The 18122-nt window shown below is 37.0% G+C and overlaps 1 protein-coding gene across 39 annotated transcripts in view; it reads right to left on the bottom strand.

Annotated features, from left to right (window-relative positions):
• Nucleotides 1-18122, bottom strand: part of Adgrl3 (adhesion G protein-coupled receptor L3) — an 808741-nt gene that overhangs the window by 614240 nt on the left and 176379 nt on the right. For all 39 annotated transcript variants that reach the window (XM_011249474.3, XM_017320921.2, XM_030254561.1 and 36 more), the window contains one exon: nt 15955-16020. The gene's annotated coding sequence lies outside the window, so the exon portion shown is untranslated. The remainder of the gene's footprint in view (nt 1-15954; nt 16021-18122) is intronic.

The following is an 18122-nucleotide window of genomic DNA, read 5'->3' as shown; positions in this document are numbered from 1 at the left end:
ATGAATGTCTCTCTAAAACATGTTAAATGTCACTACAGAAGTAATTTGGTCTTGAAACGTCCACTTTCTTGTAATATGCACTCTATTTTAAGGCAGTAAAAAAAAAACTATTTTTCTGCCACCAGTTTCTAAGACCTTGTTTGAAAACTGTTCCTTGTTTACAAGTTTCTTCGAGAACACAAGCAGCATGTTATGCAGGCATCAGTAGCTATTTCTACCCAGTCTGCGGTCGATTTTCCAAAATCAAGACAGCATTACTATTACACAATATAGTAGATATCTGGATGAGCTAAATAAATAATAATAATGCTTTATTCTTTGAGATTAATAACATCCTTTGGTATTTAAAAGATGAAATGTAAATATCAGTGGTTACTGTGCATGACAGACACAAAGTAGCCTATATGAACCTTTTCATCAGTATTCCTAAAGTATGTATGTTTGAAATCATCTTTTAGTTTTTAAATATATGCATTCAGTGGCTGGTGAGATGGCTCAGATGCTAAGAACACAGGATGCTCCTTCAGCGGATATGGCTTCTGTACCCAGTAAACACATGGAAGCTAAAAACCATCTATAAATTCAGTCCCAGAGGATCCAATGTCCTCTACCAGTCTGCATGGGTATCGAGTATGTACAACAGATATATGTGTGCAGACAAAACAGTTATACAAATAAACATTCAAACACAAATATTTTTAAATCCATAGTCATTTAAATATATGAATTTTTATCCAGGCTATGCTTCAAAATTAAGGGAGTACTACTTATAGAAATAAATTACTGATGTTTAAAATCCTGTTAAAAGTTAAAAATTACAATTTTCAATAAAACACCTGAAAAACAATTGTGGTCTGTGAGTTCATATTTTCCACATATATAAATAATATATAATTTATGTCCAGTGCTTTGAATATTAAATTTGGAAAAGCATTATAGAAATTAGTGATCCTATACGATTCAGTTGTTTTGAATGCACTGTAGACTCCTCTTCAATGCTACATTTGGCTTTCATTAATCACATTTTTCAAGCCTTTTAAAACGTGCTCATCAATCTCCACAGAATAAATACAAACACAAACTTTTTGTATTCAGTGACATAAGATAATCATAGAATTGCAACATCATATTTTTTTAGAGTAAGAAGATCCTTTATGGACAATCTAATGCTGCCCTCACTAATTGGACAAATGAGAATACTACAATCCAGAGAGATCATATGATGTGCCCTGGGTCTCTTAACAAAGTAAGCACAGACAGACCCATGGCGAAGACAACTGAGACTTGGGTTCTTCCCAGCAGTACCCGTTTGTAAGTTGGGTATCATTCACTTCCCAGGATACATAAAGAGATAAGATATTTACCAGATCAGTAAAGGATAAAACCTGTTATATATACACAGTTTTATCATGTCTTTGTGTTGCCTTGGTTCTTACTGTGAATATCCATCTAGTACTTGCTTAGATTCTATATTTATTCTTCTCATCACATAATAGTCAAATCACCAAATGTCCAAATAAAGAATAATAAAAGCAGTAAGGGAAAAAGATCAAGTAACATATAAAGGCAGACCTATCAGAATTACACCAGACTTCTCACCAGAAACTATGAAAGCTAGAAGATCCTGGGCAGATGTCATACAGACCCTAAGAGAACACAAATGCCAGCCCAGGCTACTATATCCAGCAAAACTCTTAATTACCATAGATGGAGAAACCAAGATATTCTATGACAAAACTGAATTTACACAATATCTTTCCACAAATCCAACCCTATAAGGGATAATAGATGGAAAACTTCAACAAAAAGAGGAAACTACACCCTAGAAACAGCAAGAACGTAATCTTCTTTCAACAAACCTAAAATAAGATAGCCAACACAAAGATAATTCCACCTCTAACAAGAAAAATAACAGGAAGCAATAATCACTATTACTTAATATCTCTTTTTTTTTTTTTTTTTTTTTTTTTTTTACTCTCCTGCCTCATATCTTTTTTTTTTTTTTTTTCCATTTTTTATTAGGTATTTAGCTCACTTACATTTCCAATGCTATACCAAAAGTCCCCCTTACCCACCCACCCCCACTCCCCTACCCACCCACTCCCCCCCTTTGGCCCTGGCGTTCTCCTGTACCGGGGCACACAAAGTCTGCGTGTCCAATGGGCCTCTCTTTCCACTGATGGCCGACTAGGCCATCTTTTGATACATATGCAGCTAGAGTCAAGAGCTCAGGGGTACTGGTTAGTTCATAATGTTGTTCCACCTATAGGGTTGAAGATCCCTTTAGCTCCTTGGGTACTTTCTCTAGCTCCTCCATTGGGAGCCCTGTGATCCATCCATTAGCTGACTGTGAGCATCCACTTCTGTGTTTGCTAGGCCCCGGCATAGTCTCACAAGAGACAGCTACATCTGGGTCCTTTCGATAAAATCTTGCTAGTATATGCAATGGTGTCAGCGTTTGGATGCTGATTATGGGGTGGATCCCTGGATATGGCAGTCTCTACATGGTCCATCCTTTCATCTCAGCTCCAAACTTTGTTTCTGTAACTCCTTCCATGGGTGTTTTGTTCCCACTTCTAAGGAGGGGCATAGTGTCCACACTTCAGTCTTCATTTTTCTTGAGTTTCATGTGTTTAGGAAATTGTATCTTATATCGTGGGTATCCTAGGTTTTGGGCTAGTATCCACTTATCAGTGAGTACATATTGTGTGAGTTCCTTTGTGATTGTGTTACCTCACTCAGGATGATGCTCTCCAGGTCCATCCATTTGGCTAGGAATTTCATAAATTCATTCTTTTTAATAGCTGAGTAGTACTCCATTGTGTAGATGTACCACATTTTCTGTATCCATTCCTCTGTTGAGGGGCATCTGGGTTCTTTCCAGTTTCTGGCTATTATAAATAAGGCTGCTATGAACATAGTGGAGCATGTGTCCTTCTTACCAGTTGGGGCTTCTTCTGGATATATGCCCAGGAGAGGTATTGCTGGATCCTCCGGTAGTACTATGTCCAATTTTCTGAGGAACCGCCAGACTGATTTCCAGAGTGGTTGTACAAGCCTGCAATCCCACCAACAATGGAGGAGTGTTCCTCTTTCTCCACATCCTCGCCAGCATCTGCTGTCACCTGAATTTTTGATCTTAGCCATTCTCACTGGTGTGAGGTGGAATCTCAGGGTTGTTTTGATTTGCATTTCCCTGATGATTAAGGATGTTGAACATTTTTTCAGGTGCTTCTCTGCCATTCGGTATTCCTCAGGTGAGAATTCTTTGTTCAGTTCTGAGCCCCATTTTTTAAGGGGGTTATTTGATTTTCTGAGGTCCACCTTCTTGAGTTCTTTATATATGTTGGATATTAGTCCCCTATCTGATTTAGGATAGGTAAAGATCCTTTCCCAGTCTGTTGGTGGTCTTTTTGTCTTATAGACAGTGTCTTTTGCCTTGCAGAAACTTTGGAGTTTCATTAGGTCCCATTTGTCAATTCTCGATCTTACAGCACAAGCCATTGCTGTTCTGTTCAGGAATTTTTCCCCTGTGCCCATATCTTCAAGGCTTTTCCCCACTTTCTCCTCTATAAGTTTCAGTGTCTCTGGTTTTATGTGAAGTTCCTTGATCCACTTAGATTTGACCTTAGTACAAGGAGATAAGTATGGATCGATTCGCATTCTTCTACATGATAACAACCAGTTGTGCCAGCACCAATTGTTGAAAATGCTGTCTTTCTTCCACTGGATGGTTTTGGCTCCCTTGTCGAAGATCAAGTGACCATAGGTGTGTGGGTTCATTTCTGGGTCTTCAATTCTATTCCATTGGTCCACTTGTCTGTCTCTATACCAGTACCATGCAGTTTTTATCACAATTGCTCTGTAGTAAAGCTTTAGGTCAGGCATGGTGATTCCACCAGAGGTTCTTTTATCCTTGAGAAGAGTTTTTGCTATCCTCGGTTTTTTGTTATTCCAGATGAATTTGCAAATTGCTCCTTCTAATTCGTTGAAGAATTGAGTTGGAATTTTAATGGGGATTGCATTGAATCTGTAGATTGCTTTTGGCAAGATAGCCATTTTTACAATGTTGGTCCTGCCAAGCCATGAGCATGGGAGATCTTTCCATCTTCTGAGATCTTCTTTAATTTCTTTCTTCAGGGACTTGAAGTTTTTATCATACAGATCTTTCACTTCCTTCGTTAGAGTCACGCCGAGATATTTTATATTATTTGTGGCTATTGAGAAGGGTGTTGTTTCCCTAATTTCTTTCTCAGCCTGTTTATTCTTTGTGTAGAGAAAGGCCATTGACTTGTTTGAGTTAATTTTATATCCAGCTACTTCACCGAAGCTGTTTATCAGGTTTAGGAGTTCTCTGTTGGAATTTTTAGGGTCACTTATATATACTATCATATCATCTGCAAAAAGTGATATTTTGACTTCCTCTTTTCCAATTTGTATCCCCTTGATCTCCTTTTGTTGTCGAATTGCTCTGGCTAATACTTCAAGTACTATGTTGAAAAGGTAGGGAGAAAGTGGGCAGCCTTGTCTAGTCCCTGATTTTAGTGGGATTGCTTCCAGCTTCTCTCCATTTACTTTGATGTTGGCTACTGGTTTGCTGTAGATTGCTTTTATCATGTTTAGGTATTGGCCTTGAATTCCTGATCTTTCCAGAACTTTTATCATGAATGGGTGTTGGATCTTGTCAAATGCTTTTTCTGCATCTAACGAGATGATCATGTGGTTTTTGTCTTTGAGTTTGTTTATATAATGGATTACATTGATGGATTTTCGTATATTAAACCATCCCTGCATCCCTGGAATAAAACCTACTTGGTCAGGATGGATGATTGCTTTAATGTGTTCTTGGATTCGGTTAGCGAGAATTTTATTAAGGATTTTTGCATCGATGTTCATAAGAGAAATTGGTCTGAAGTTCTCTATCTTTGTTGGATCTTTCTGTGGTTTAGGTATCAGAGTAATAGTGGCTTCATAAAATGAGTTGGGTAGAATACCTTCTACTTCTATCTTGTGAAAAAGTTTGTGCAGAACTGGAGTTAGATCTTCTTTGAAGGTCTGATAGAACTCTGCACTAAACCCGTCTGGTCCTGGGCTTTTTTTGGCTGGGAGACTATTAATAACTGCTTCTATTTCTTTAGGGGATATGGGACTGTTTAGAAGGTCAACTTGATCCTGATTCAACTTTGGTACCTGGTATCTGTCCAGAAATTTGTCCATTTCGTCCAGGTTTTCCAGTTTTGTTGAGTATAGCCTTTTGTAGAAGGATCTGATGGTGTTTTGGATTTCTTCAGGATCTGTTGTTATGTCTCCCTTTTCATTTCTGATTTTGTTAATTAGGATTTTGTCCCTGTGCCCTTTAGTGAGTCTAGCTAAGGGTTTATCTATCTTGTTGATTTTCTCAAAGAACCAACTCCTCGTTTGGTTAATTCTTTGAATAGTTCTTCTTGTTTCCACTTGGTTGATTTCACCCCTGAGTTTGATTATTTCCTGCCGTCTACTCCTCTTGGGTGAATTTGCTTCCTTTTTTTCTAGAGCTTTTAGATGTGTTGTCAAGCTGCTAGTATGTGCTCTCTCCCGTTTTTTCTTGAAGGCACTCATAGCTATGAGTTTCCCTCTTAGAAATGCTTTCATTGTGTCCCAAAGGTTTGGGTACGTTGTGGCTTCATTTTCATTAAACTCTAAAAAGTCTTTAATTTCTTTCTTTATTCCTTCCTTGACCAAGGTATCATTGAGAAGAGTGTTGTTCAGTTTCCATGTGAATGTTGGCTTTCTGTTATTTATTTTGTTATTGAAGATCAGCCTTAGTGCATGGTGATCTGATAGGATACATGGGACAATTTCAATATTTTTGAATCTGTTGAGGCCTGATTTGTGACCTATTATGTGGTCAATTTTGGAGAAGGTACCATGAGGTGCTGAGAAGAAGGTATATCCTTTTGTTTTAGGGTAAAATGTTCTGTAGATATCTGTCAGATCCATTTGTTTCATCACTTCTGTTAGTTTCAGTGTGTCCCTGTTTAGTTTCTGTTTCCATGATCTGTCCATTGGTGAAAGTGGTGTGTTGAAGTCTCCCACTATTATTGTGTGAGGCGCAATGTGTGCTTTGAGCTTTACTAAAGTTTCTTTAGTGAATGTGGCTGCTCTTGTATTTGGAGCATAGATATTCAGAATTGAGAGTTCCTCTTGGAGGATTTTACCTTTGATGAGAATGAAGTGTCCCTCCTTGTCTTTTTTGATGACTTTGGGTTGGAAGTCAATCTTATCAGATATTAGGATGGCTACTCCTGCTTGTTTCTTCATACCATTTGCTTGGAAAATTGTTTTCCAGCCTTTCATTCTGAGGTAGTGTCTATCTTTTTCTCTGAGATGAGTTTCCTGTAAGCAGCAAAATGTTGGGTCTTGTTTGTGTAGCCAGTTTGTTAGTCTATGTCTTTTTATTGGCGAGTTGAGACCATTGATGTTAAGAGATATTAAGGAAAAGTAATTGTTGCTTCCTGTTATTTTAGTTGTTAAAGGTGGCATTCTGTTCTTGTGGCTGTCTTCTTTTAGGTTTGTTGAGGGATTACCTTCTTGTTTTTTCTAGGGCGTTGTTCCCGTTCTTGTATTGGTTTTTTTCTGTTATTATCCTTTGAAGGGCTGGATTCGTGGAGAGATAATGCGTGAATTTGGTTTTGTCGTGGAATACTTTGGTTTCTCCCTCTATGATAATTGAGAGTTTGGCTGGGTATAGTAGCCTGGGCTGCAGTTTGTGTTCTCTTAGTGTCTGTATAACATCTGTCCAGGCTCTTCTGGCTTTCATAGTCTCTGGTGAAAAATCTGGTGTAATTCTGATAGGCTTGCCTTTATATGTTACTTGACCTTTTTCCCTTACTGCTTTTAGTATTCTATCTTTATTTAGTGCATTTGATGTTCTGATTATTATGTGTCGGGAGGAATTTCTTTTCTGGTCCAGTCTATTTGGAGTTCTGTAGGCTTCTTGTATGTTCATATGCATCTCATTCTTTAGATTTGGGAAGTTTTCTTCAATAATTTTGTTGAAGATGTTTGCTGGACCTTTGAGTTGAAAATCTTCATTCTCATCCACTCCTATTATCCGTACGTTTGGTCTTCTTATTGTGTCCTGGATTTCCTGGATATTTTGAGTTAGGATCTTTTTGCATTTTCCATTTTCTTTGATTGTTGTGCCGATGTTCTCTATGGAATCTTCTGCACCTGAGATTCTCTCTTCCATCTCTTGTATTCTGTTGCTGATGCTCAAATCTATGGTTCCAGATTTCTTTCCTAGGGTTTCTATCTCTAGTGTTGCCTCGCTTTGAGTTTTCTTTATTGTGTCTACTTCCCTTTTTAGGTCTAGTATGGTTTTGTTCATTTCCATCACCTGTTTGTATGTTTTTTCCTCTTTTTCTGTAAGGACTTCTACCTGTTTGATTGTGTTTTCCTGTTTTTCTTTAAGGACTTGTAACTCTTTAGCAGTGTTCTCCTGTATTTCTTTAAGTGATTTATTAAAGTCCTTCTTGATGTCCTCTACCATCATCATGAGATATGCTTTTAAATCTAGGTCTAGGTTCTCAGGTGTGTTGGGGTTCCCTGGACTGGGCGAAGTGGGTGTGCTGGGTTCTGGTGATGGTGAGTGGTCTTGGTTCCTGTTAGTAAGATTCCTCCGTTTACCTTTCGCCATCTGGTAATCTCTGGAGTTAGTAGTTATAGTTGACTCTGTTTAGAGATTGTTCTTCTGGTGATTCTGTTACCGTCTATCAGCAGACCTGGGAGACAGATTCTCTCCTCTGAGTTTCAGTGCTCAGAGCACTCTCTGCTGGCAAGCTCTCTTACAGGGAAGGTGCGCAGATATCTTGTATTTGGACCTCCTCCTGGCCGAAGAAGAAGGCCCAAAACAGGACCTTTCTCAGACACTGTGTTGCTTTGGCAGTTCCCAGGTGGTACAGACTCTCACCTAAGCAGACTAAATTCCTAAGTTCCTTGGAGTCCCGGGACCAAGATGGCGACCGCTGCTGCTGTGGCTTAGGCCGCCTCCCCTGCCGGGTGGGCACCTGTCCTCCGGTCCGGAAGGTGGCCGGCTGTCCCCGGCCCACACTGGGTGCTGCCTCAGCGCCTCTGTGCTTCTGCCTGTTCCAGAAGCTGTCAGGTTCTCTGGCGCACCCTCTCACCTGTTCAGACTAATTTCCTAAGTTCGGCGGGTCTCGGACCAGGATGGCGACCGCTGCTGCTGTGGCTTAGGCCGCCTCCCCAGCCGGACGGGCACCTGTCCTCCGGTCCGGACGGTGGCTGGCTGTCCCCGGCCCACAAAGGGTGCTGCCTCAGCGCCTCTGTGCTTCCGCCTGTTCCAGAAGCTGTCAGGTTCTCTGGCGCACCCTCTCACCTGTTCAGACTAATTTCCTAAGTTCGGCGGGTCTCGGACCAAGATGGCGACCGCTGCTGCTGTGGCTTAGGTCCCTGCCTCATATCTTTAATGCACTGCTGATCACACATGGGGCCCAGTGAGGAAAGGGCCTCCTGAGTCAAAGCCAGGAAACTAGTCTTGAGCAAGCCCCTGCTCAGAGGTTGGGGGTGTCAGGAAGCTAGGCAAACAGGACACAGGCTGAATGAGAGACCCTCCCCTGCATGAAGGTGTGGGTCAGGACCGCCCTAGCTCTGGATCAATCTCTACTTAATATCTCTTAACATCAATAGACTCAATTCCCCAATAAAAAGACATAGAATAAAAGACAGGATATGTAAACAGGACCCAGAATATTGTTCCATACAGAATACACACCTCAGAGTCAAAGACAGACACAACTTCAGAGTAAGGGTCTGGAAAACAATTTTCCAAGCAAATGGTCCCAAGAAACAAGCTGGAGTAGCCATTCTAAAGTTGAATAAAATCGGCTTTCAACAAAAGTTATCAAAAAATATAAGAAAGGACACTTCATTCTCATCAAAGGAAAAAAAAAATCTACCAAGAAGAATTCTCAATTCTGAACATCTTTGCTCCAAATGCCAGGATACCCACATTCATAAAAGAAACATTACTAAAGCTCAAAGCACACATTTCACCAAACACAATAAAAGTGGACAGATAATGGAAATAGAAACTAAACAGAGACACAGTAAAACTAACAGAAGTGAAGGGTTTTAACAGATCTCTATAAAACTTTCATCCTAAAACAACAGAATATACCTTCTTTTCAGCACCTCTTGGTTCCTTCTCCAAAATTGACCATATAATCAGTCACAAAACTTTTCTCAACTGATACATGTAGATTTAAATAATCCCATGCATCCTATCAGATCACCATGGACTAAGGCTGGTCTTCAATAACAACAAAAACAACAGAAAGCCCACATACAGATGGAAGCTAAACAATGCCCTACTCAGTGATAACATGGTCAAGGATGAAATATAGAAAGAAATTAAAGAATTAAATTTAGAATTTAACGAAAATTAAGGCACAGCATACCCAAACTTAAGGGACATAGTGAAAGCAGTGCTAAGAGGAAAACTCATAGCTCTGAGTGCCTCCAAAAATAAACTAGAGAGAGCATCTACTAGCAGCTTAACGTTCATTCTTCTAAAGATTAATATTTTTAATCTGTGGCGTTTTATGTATTATAAACACTATTGTATTATAAATTTATTATCAGCACTGTAAAAATATTTTCTTTCAGGCCTTTCTATGTAAACAGCACAAGACATGAGAAGTCACATTAATTAAGCAAATGAATGTAGCATGTAGCCTAGAAAACTCCTAAGTTGTTATTGTGTGTGGCTAACCTGTCATCATGTACTGTAGCAATAAGACAAACTCAGAAAAAAAGAATGGAAAATGTTACAGAAAAAAAAAAAAAGCCCAGTAAAATTCACTCAATGATGTAATTTTCCCAAATACATTCAGAGAACAATAAAACATTCAGGCCATGCAAGAATTAAACCAGTGTTAAGAATTTCTGAAACCCAGAGTTTTAAATGCATAGCTTTTACACTACCAATTTTTACAACAACAATGAATTAAATAGAGATAATTAAAAATCTTCATCAAAATAAAGCACAAACAAAATGATTTCATACATCTCTTAACTATTCGACCCAGCAATTCTTCTTAGGTATTTACCTTAGAGAGCTCTTGAAAACGTATGCACACAATCACATGCACAAATGCACACATGCACAATTCATAATTGTTTACAAAGCTTCACTTTTAATCACTTCCAAATTGGAAAGCCCAAATGTTTGTAATTGATGAATAAATGAACTATGATCCACAAAGTACTCAGCAATAAAATTGGAATGAATTAATGATGCAGTCAACAAGAACAATTCTCAAAGGCATTATGCTGCATGAACACAGTTGGGCTCAAAAGGAAACATATTGTATGGCTTGTTTGTACATCATTCTGAAAATTTTAAAGGAAGAATAGAGAATGATATGATATTTAGGGGTAAGGGGAATGAATACAGAGGTGATGGTTACTTGAAAGAAACAGGAAGCCAATTTCAGGTGATAAAATTGGGGTTGGTGTCCTGATTTGGCAATCATGATTTCCCCACGGGAAATGAAATTCATGTCATTTTACAAAAAAAAAAAAAAGAAAGAAAGAAAGAAAGGAAGGAAGGAAGGAAGAAAGAGAGAACAAAAGAAAACACACTAATGAGTTTAAGGTGGAGATAGATAAAATATCAGTTACAGTTCAAAAATACATGTTTGTTAAAATTCCTCAAATGTCAAAAGTGTTTAATTCCAAACTACATAATGGACAAGAATTTCAAATGTATGTGCTCTATCACAATCAAGAAGAAATGCTTCCCACAGCCAGACCCTGTTTCCCCATAATTTAATCCAGGACTGTGGTATAGTTCAGAAAATATAAGGCTGCATGTTGTATAGTTTAAGGCATGCATGGGCTATTGAATACACTCAAAGCCAGCTAGGCCAACACTGGGAGTCTATTCTCAAAAATTATATATTAAAAAGTTAATACAAAGATAATCCAGGTTATAATTCAGGGGTGGAGGGCTTGGGTAGCATCCACAAATATCTATGTTCAATACTTAGAACTTCAATAAATAAATCAATACATTTTACATGGATATATACATACATACACAACAAAGTTAAACAACATTTAGACATTTTAAAACAGTTTTTGACATCAAAGATTATACAAATAAAGCTATGTGCAGCAAAGGCAGTGATTTAAGGGTACTTGGTAAATGCATATGATTTCATTGGTTTTTTCCTCATTTCTTTACAATAACAGTAAAAACCAGGTTGTTTATGTATTTAATTTTTGTTTGTTTGAGTTACTAAGTGATTTTGTTGTCTGCCAATACTGCCATTCCTGATCACTGTTTCATGGTTATAAACGGGCTGACAGTTTCAGCTGTCTTCTCCTGATGGGCAGCTATCTTTCCGATGTCAGACTTCTCTTTATGCAGATTTCCAAAGGCTGCTATGTATGCATGTGAATTCTGAAAGGCACTAACTATGTGGCTGACAGCCTGTGACAACCACTAAGCATGGAATAAGCAAGGAGAGAGTATGAATTATCCATGAGCTCTCACTCTGCCCCTGGCCGGCTTCACGATCCTGCACTTTCTGTGTGGCCTTGAAATTAATTAGAAATGTAATTTCCAGGCAAATCAAATTTGTTTTAATTTTCTATAAACAAAAATGTGAAAGTAAGAGGTATTAAATGACTTAAAGTCTAATGCCTAAATATATGTAGAAATCATTTTCACCTAAAAATTAAAATTAACAGTCTGAATGTTATTCCCATAAAACAGTACATCACTTTTTTATATATCATATACATATGATATATAAAATAAATGGATCTAATGTGAATATATTTTATTTTTATAACATAAATATTGTATAATAAGTTATATAATTACATGAAATAAACTATGTATATATAGTATAGATATAAAATAGATATAAATCATTTCTTTATAATCACATACATATATATTTGTATTTAAAGAAATGTTAATTCTGTGATCTACCACAAACAGCATTGTCAGTTTTCAAACTGATAGCTATTCCTGCCTTCAGCTCTGCTCTCATCATTCAAATGCAGTAACGAAGATCCGTCAACTTCTCTTTGCAAGTGTGCTCAAAGGTGTAACCAGCACTCAATCCTAGCTGTGGTCTCAAAATGGATTTTCATTTGACAGCAACTGAGTTCTTGCAAGAATAACACAATCTATTTGCTTAGACTCACATTGTCATCTGTGATATTTCTAGTTAGCTATACTATGAGTCCATGAGCGAGGACAGTGACAGAGTTCGGCATGTCAGAAACACAGTATCAATGCTTGAGACTCAAGAGGAGAGATACCCTGGAGAAGGCCACAATAATGCCTTTTTAAAAATGTGTTTAACCATACAACACCAAACTGAAGTTTCATTATAAAAAGATAGAGAAAAACAAATATGCACGACATAAATAGTAAATTTCTTACATATAGACTTACTGTGTGTGTGTGTCCTTTGTGTGAGTGTGATGAATGCACACATGCATGTGCAGGTATCTGTTAACATTAGTGTAGAGACCCACACTAGGCATTAGGTACCTTTTCAACTATCATATTCACAGTTTAGTGACAAGCACGTGAAGTTCGTCTCTTTGCCTGGGCTTGCTGTAGAGGGATCTTCTCAGGATCTGTCTATCTCTAGTTCTGTAGCTATGGGTTGTAAGTATGCAGCCATGCAAGTTCTGTATGCCTGGCAAGACAGGCGCTGTACTAAAGGAGGCATGTCTCTGGGCCCTACAGGAGCTAATTTAAAGAGGCCAGGGTCTATATCTGAGATAGATGCAGACACTTACAGCCAACTCTTGGACTGAGGTAGGTGACTCCCATGGAAGAGTTTTGGGAAGGACTGAAGAAGCTGAAGGGGATTGCAACCCCATAAGAAGAAGAACAGTATCAACTAACCCAGATCTCTCAGAGCTCACAGAGACTAAGCCACTAACCAAAGAGCATACATGGGCTGGTCAGTGACTCCCAGGAAACATGTAGCAGAGGACTGCCTAGTCTGTCCTCAGTGGAGTGGATGGGAAGGGGGATGCTGCCAGGGTGAGGACAGGGTGGGGGTAGGGGGTGAAGTTAGTTGGATGAGGGAGCTCCCTCTCAGAGTCAAAGGCCTGGGGAATGGGGTAAAGAACTGTGGAAGGGTGTACTGGAAAGGGGGGGGGACAATTAGAATGTAAATAAATAAAATAATTTAATAAATAAATAAAAACATTTTTTAACAAAGGAAAAAAAAAAGAAGACGAAGCAAGAAAAAAAAAAAAACAAGGCTACCACATGCTGTTAAATATTCTGAATTAAAAGAGCGGAGGCGGAGCCACAGAGGACTCTCAGGTATGTACTTTCAAGATTTTAATCAGCACTGTGTAGAAGAGTCCAGCATGAGAAAAGGAGTTCTAGGTAAGGCGTCAGGGGTATCTGAGAAGAGCGGGCATGAGAGAAGCAAAAGCAGAAGAACTCGGTGGAGAAGGATTCAGAGCAAGGCGAAGCCAAGCCAGCTGGAGAGCCCAAGAGGCTGAGTCCGAGAACCCAGGAGGCTGAGACGGAGTTGTGAGTTATGGCAAAGTTGGTAAAGATTGGTCAAAGGAAAACATCTCACACTGTCTCCTTTCTGCGAAGCAAGGGCTGAGATTGTACACAAGGCAGTGGCCAAGGGGGTACTTAGGAGTCTGGGAGAACCTGCTGATGGATTACCACGTATATATAATCATTGTAGCATTGCGTAACATAGCTATGCCTAAGCACTGGAGGAGTGGAGTCAACAACGGAACTTTTGTCAAGATGGTATTTCTTAACTCCCATTATTATTTTGAAAACATCAGTTTGGTGTTGGATGGTTAAACGCATCTCAAAGAAGGCATTTATTGTGGCCTTCTCCTGGGTATCTCTCCTCTTCAGCATTGTTCTTGTGTTTCAGACATGCTGAGCTCTATATAATGGTGTGTGGTGGAAATCTTTATTAACCTCTTAACACAAGACAAAAAAGAAGCTTAGACATGATAATAATATGTGAGAGGCCATGTGTCAAGACTGTCGCCAAACCAGGAACAGGTCTCCCTCCTTCTCACAGGTGTATGGTGTCTAATATTAAAATAGAGTCTACAAGTGCCCAGGACTGAGAATTACAAATAGGTGGGCAACAAAAGGAACAGCTGGGGGTCTGGTGTGGTAAATGTGTCTTGTCTCTTGATTTGGTGGAGTTTTTATGGTTTTCATTGCTTGTCAGAGCAGACTGCATACTTCAAAAGTCAGTTTAGTACACATTACACACGTATGTATTTAAAAACACAACGAGGCAAATAAAGACTAACAGAACAGGTTAGAACTACTAACACTTGACATGCTTGACAACAGGGAGATTGTTTTTCTTATAATACGTACTTTGTTCTTTAGTTTGTAGTCTGTCTCTGATGGAAACAACTCTGTTCATATTGTTGTCTAACTCTGGAGAAATGATCTCACAGAGTAACACTGGCTTGCCTGGAAATAGCTCAATGAACTTCCTGCCTAGCCTTAAATTCTGAGCTGTAAAGCGTACATCACCATCTTCAGGCCTGTACAGCATCAGATGGGAATGTTCATGCAATACCTGGTTTAATTTTTTTAAAGGAATTATTCAACAAGTCTGATTTTTGTAAAATTAGTTTACTTCAATGTATCACAGAACTGATTCCTCTTAATAGATGGATGTCTACAGCATTTAGATACTAAGATAAAATATGAACAATCCTGAGTGACTTATCATATCTACTCTCAAAAAAGGGGGATAATGTTATTTGCATAAGCTCACAATATGGAGAGAGAAAAAAAAGCCAAAGAAGTTAAGAGAGAACATTTAAAACACTGATATCAACTAAAAATTGTCATCTACAAAGGCATTTGCAATGTTACCATAATCTTAAATGACATAGTGTTTGCTTAAGGATAAATACAGGGTCTTGGAAAATACATTTAGGGTAATTTATAATAAATACTATTTTAATGAATCAAAACAAATAAATATTAATCAAATGTGAAGAATAATATGAAAACCAGAAGCCTTGATTATTTTTACTGCATATTTAAAATAACTTATTTTTTTAAACAAATACAGTTACTTTAAAAAATTATTTTGAATAGCTCTAAGAAGACAAGAGAAGCCTGGTAATTTTGTACAGGGCTGAAATCCAGAGCCCTGGAGACTATGGAAGAAGAAACTGGAGTTAGGCTACTGATCATACATTATCCCCCAAACAAAAACAACAACAAGAAGAAAAGAAAAAAGACAAAGAAATCCTAGTTGTTACCATTGATTATGAATAAAAAGACATATATTATATCTCATGATTTCCTTGATAAATTATGCCCTATCCTAATTTTATACTCTGAAATTTTTCATATTGAACAAAATAAATATATTTGTAGTAAATAGATCAGTTTGAAAACAATCTGCTTTATCTATTAAAACCTTTATAGTATGAAATGAGTATATTTATATCAGTTTTGGATATAAAATTGACAGCAAATGAAATGAATTATACAAGAATGACATCAATGCATTGCCTTGGTGTCTATGTACCAATGGAAACAAAAATCTTGGCATATTGATTTCATATATTTAATAGAGTATTATAGCCATTAATGCCTTTCCAGAGCAGCAGCTGCAAAACTACCTCCTTTTTCCAAATTCTCTTTATGTAGTTATCATATATTTCTCCACAATAGCTAATATGGTCACCTCCATTATTTATTTTTCAGAAAATATAAGAACTTATTTTTCATAAATATATAAAAAGTGAAAATACCATTTCAAAATATGTAAAAAAATTTAAACAGGCTACATTGTCAATTTGATTAAATCTCAAAAAGCATATACTAAGTTGGCTTCACACATTGTAAATTCATTTTTAAATTTTCAGCATACATAATAATCTATTAATTACCTTAATTTGTTCTGTGACTGCTAAAAATCCATAGCTTTGTCTTCTGCCTTTCTGAATTAATCATTTCTGCAAAAATAAGGTAAAAGATAAAATTAGATGACAAAAGTATTTCCTTTTAGGATCTCAATAACAGAACTAATAAAATTTTATTACTACTCAAGAAATCTATTTCCCCACCACATTTAAAACTGTCCCAAAAGAATGAGAAGAAAGCCTGAAAGATACATGATGCAACACTAGTAAGTCTGTTTAGTAGGAATGTATGTGAAATATTTAAGTATATAATATAAATATTTTTCTTCTTGAAAGGCCACAAAAGATTTCAAAATCATATATATGGAGTTAGCTTGATCTTGAATAATATTTTACCAAGTATCAAATTGTAATAAATGTAGAATGTATTTGAATATATTGAACTATATGTGTTTGAGATAGAGATAAGGATATGGAGACCAAATAATAAAAATAATCATGAAGATCTAAATAAAACCTAATATAAAAATTAAGTATATATCAAAATAAATTTATTTTAATGATTTTAAGGATATTGTGCTTATTTATTTTCTTAAACTTGTCACAATTCCATTTTTAAATCACCAAACTGATTGCCAAAAATATTTAAAGAATATTTTCCTTTAAAATATTTTATTTGGAAATTTTATATATTCTTGCAGTTCTGTAACTACAATTTTATACTTTCCAGTAAGTATATTTAAGAATTTACACAGTTAACACACCTAGTAATTATTCTGAAATTTATATTTTACATATAGTTACAATAGGAGTGTTTTTGTTTCTCCTAAAGTACAACAATCCATACTCAAAATAATAACAAATAATAATAATACCATCAGAAATGAATATGGAATTAAATATGGAAAATAAATCAATACCATGGAATTAAACTCAGTTCTCCTTCATTCAAATCACAATTGATTGAAATTAAACCAAGTATATATTAGTAGAAATTATCCTCTAATGTAAATGTTTGATTTGAGTTGGTGATTTTAAATTATGAACAAAGCAGGACTTGTTATATTTTAATAAATGTTCAATAGTATTTCAATACTTAGTTAAAATTTTTCAAGACCAAGCCAACTCCACATTTGAGTCTCATGTTTGGCTACTCAAACAAACATATCTTTACAATTAGTTGCTCAAAATGCCCTGAATAATCTTCCTTCAACCAATCCTAGCATTCTTTGAGTAAGCAAAGACTTCATAGATTAGTGTCCCCCTTGATTTTTTTAAAAAAAGTATATTTGTCTTTCTGAAAATGTTTTGTATAACTGGAAAATCGTGAATCACAGCACAGGCCTGCTCATAGATATCTCCCGTCAGGTATCTTGCGTCATCATAGAAATATATTTTGATACTCAGACACAGCTAATCGTCAACCTTCACTTCCCCTCAAATGTTGCTAGTGCAACGTTGCTTATGCTCCTGTGTCAACGAAGTCCTCTACAGCAAAGAACACTTGATACTCTTTGAGTGTATCGCCTCTCCCTAGTGGGACGAGCAACTAAGCCAGCCTCCAAAATGCTGACTGGGCAAACAAAATGTTAACATGTTCTTAAGTCAAAACTAAGACATTGTAAACAGGAAACCATTCACATTAGCCTCACAGTTAACTGAGGCAGTAAAGTAGAGTCAGTCACTATGTATATCCTTGTATGTGTCTGCAAACCCCGGGGTCTTTCTGGTTTTGTTAGTTGATTTGTCTGTTCTTTGTTTTCCTCCATAAGCAGAGATAGTCTTTAGCCTACAGTGGGGAATATTTTCATCACTGTGAGAATCACTCTTGAGAAACACTTGATTTCATGTAGTGAACACAGGACGAAGATCAGCTTCCTAAAGCCACTAAGCATCACAACTAAAAGGACAAATAGACAGGAGAGCATAGGAATGAAAAGGGGGAAGCAAAGGGAAGATAAACAAAATAAACAGAGGAGCAGAGACAAGGGCCATATCAACAGACATCTATCTACTATGGGATATTACAGATAAACTTAATTTCTATTCAATAAATTTATTTTAAAATGAACATTCAAAAACAGCTATTGTGAGTATTTTGAGTATATGATTTCATTGAAAGAAAGCACTCAAAAATCTAATTGTTTAAGATGTCTTGGTTCAATTAATGCATCTGTTGATATCTTCATCACATT

This window comes from Mus musculus, chromosome 5 (assembly GCF_000001635.26).
Source record: "Mus musculus strain C57BL/6J chromosome 5, GRCm38.p6 C57BL/6J".
NCBI classification, from domain to species: Eukaryota; Metazoa; Chordata; class Mammalia; order Rodentia; family Muridae; genus Mus; species Mus musculus.
The sequence above is the reverse complement of the archived record's forward strand: the minus strand, read 5'-3'. Positions and strand labels throughout refer to the sequence as shown.